Below are 2500 nucleotides of genomic sequence, written 5' to 3' on the forward strand. Positions count from 1 at the left end.
GAGTAAGGGAAGAAAAATAAATTACTTAAAAAACAATAATAGGAAAGGCACTGAAGGTAATGAACTGACAATGTATCTAAGATAATTTTAGCAAAGACGAATTAATAGAATAATTATTTTTTATTGTTTATTATGCGAGTGTTTCTTTTCCATTTTTACTCACATTTACATTCAAATATAACTGAAATTGCTTCTTTGAAAGTCTAAAATGTCAATGATGGAAATCGATAAAACTTGGACTTACCAGTGCCGTAAAACATGACCTTCATCGACAGCAACAGCACAAAGTTTCTTCGAGTAGACATCATTACTCAACATGCATCGCCAGCGCTCGTTCATAAGCCATGCTTCATGTGAGCCATAGGCAATTGAATATTCTCCTTTCTCTATCTTTGCACGGTCAACTTCAACGTTTGAAGAAATATTTACGGCAGACAGGCTAAGTCTTTTCAAATACTTCACTTGATCTTCCATCAGACTAAACAACGGAGACACAACAACAACAATGTGACCGCTTTCGTCCGAAACATGGTCAAACACGAGCGGGCAGAGCCTGATATATTAATGATTTCCCGGATACTGTAGGCAAGTTAACAAAAACATCTTCCTTCTCGACGAAGATTTTTCTGATTGCGAGCTTCTGGTAAATATTAAGCTCGGAAATTTTGAACTTTGACGACGCTTTGCGAAAAGCTTCTTCAAGGGCCGCCATTTTGATTTATGTTGCTTGTGGTATTTTCCACGTGAGGACCCCGATAAAAAGCCATATCTGATTGGACGAGTCTCAAACGGCAAGTCTGGCGCGAAAAGATTCTTGAAAATGGAACCCAAGCTGTGATTGGTCAATTTGGAGAAAGGAATGTGGTTCGGATGTCAGCAGCCGTTACTTTTGGGGGAACGTTGCGTGACATCCAAAAAACGCCGGCGAGGGAGACTATTGGTAGAGCGGAAGACTGCAGATTGTGTAATGACATCCTTAGTTTGAAAGATCTTTTTGTGGGTCGTTGACTTTTAACATATGCTAGTGCATCCTTATCAAGTTATTTCACAGCTACATTATGTGCAAGGTTTGGATATTTTACTTGTTGCATCTGTCTTTGCACTAGATTGGAAATTCTGCGGGTTGCTTAGAAAAATATTGCTTCAGGGAATAATGTGTAAAATTAACGGCCCTCGATAGCTCATTTGGTAGATCGGAGGCCTGTAGACTGTGTTAGGACATCCTTAGGTCGTTGGTTCGAATGCGACTCGAAGGATTTTTTTCAAACACATTGACTTTTACATACCCTGGTGTATTCTTATTAAGTCATTTTATGGCTACATTATGAGCAAAGTTTAGATGTTTTACTTGCTGCATCTGTCTTTGCACTGCATTGGAAATTCTTCAGGTTTCTTAGAAAAATCTCGTTCCAGGGAATAAGCATTGGAATTCAATGACCTTCGATAGCTCAGTTGGAAGAGCTGAGGACTGTAGATTGTGTTAGGACATCCTTTGGTCGAAAGCTCTCTTTGTGGCCTGTTGGCTTTTTACATATGCTAGTGTATCCTTAGTTTTATGGTTACATTGTGAGCAAAGTTTGGATAGTTTACTTGTTGCTTCTGTCTTTGCACTACATTGGATATATATTCTGCAGGTTTCTTAGAAAAATATTTTTTCAGGGAATACATTCAGGATTTCAACGACCTTCGATAGCTCAGTTGGTAGAGCGGAGGACTGTAGACTGTGTTAGGACATCCTTAGGTCGCTGGTTCGAATCATGCTCCAAGGATCTTTTTCTAACCATATGCTTTTTACATACCGAAGTGTATTCTTATTAAGTTATTCCATGGCTACATTATAAGCAAAGTTTGGATATTTTACTTGTTGCATCACTCTTTGCACTAGATTGGAAATTCTGCGGGTTGCTTAAAAAAAATATTGCTGCAGGGAATAATCTTTGAAATTAACGACCTTCGATAGCTCAGTTGGTAGAGCGGAGGACTGTAGACTGTGAGATGGCATCCTTAGGTCGCTGGTTCGAATCCGGCTCGAAGGATTATTTTTAAACCCATGGGCTTTTTTCATATGCTAATGTGATCTTATCAAGTTATTCCATGGCTTACAAAAATCTTGTTGCAGGGAATAAACCTCTAAATTCAACAACCCTCGATAGCTCAGTTGGTAGAGCGGAGAACTATAGACTGTGTTAGGATATCCTTAGGTCCCCGGTCCGAATCCGGCTCGAAGGATCTTTTACTAACCCATTGGCTTTTTACATACCCTGGTGTATTCTTATCAAGTTATTCCATGGCTACATTATAAGCAAAGTTTGGATATTTTACTTGTTTCATCTGTCCTTGCACTATATTGGAAATTCTGCAGGTTTCTTACAAAAATCTCGTTGCATGGAATAATGTCAGGATTTTAACGACCTTTGACAGCTCAGTTGGTAGAGCGGAGGACTGTAAATTGTGTTAGGACATCGTTTGGTCGAAAGATGTCTTTGTGGCCCGTTGGCTT

The 2500-nt window shown here is 39.2% G+C and overlaps 2 non-coding genes and 1 pseudogene across 2 annotated transcripts; 2 read left to right on the forward strand and 1 right to left on the reverse strand.

The window, feature by feature from the left end:
- LOC137980925 (ATP-dependent DNA helicase Q1-like) overlaps window positions 1–712 on the reverse strand; it is a 1620-nt pseudogene extending 908 nt beyond the window's left edge.
- A 971-nt stretch (window positions 713–1683) lies between these two features.
- Trnay-gua (transfer RNA tyrosine (anticodon GUA)) lies at window positions 1684–1769 on the forward strand. Its single transcript is given in 2 exon segments — window positions 1684–1720; window positions 1734–1769. It is a non-coding gene; the product is annotated as a tRNA-Tyr (tRNA).
- A 181-nt stretch (window positions 1770–1950) lies between these two features.
- Window positions 1951–2036, forward strand: Trnay-gua (transfer RNA tyrosine (anticodon GUA)). Its single transcript is given in 2 exon segments — window positions 1951–1987; window positions 2001–2036. It is a non-coding gene; the product is annotated as a tRNA-Tyr (tRNA).
- The last annotated feature ends 464 nt before the right edge of the window (window positions 2037–2500 follow it).

Source organism: Montipora foliosa, chromosome 12 (assembly GCF_036669935.1).
Source record: "Montipora foliosa isolate CH-2021 chromosome 12, ASM3666993v2, whole genome shotgun sequence".
Taxonomy (NCBI): Eukaryota; Metazoa; Cnidaria; class Anthozoa; order Scleractinia; family Acroporidae; genus Montipora; species Montipora foliosa.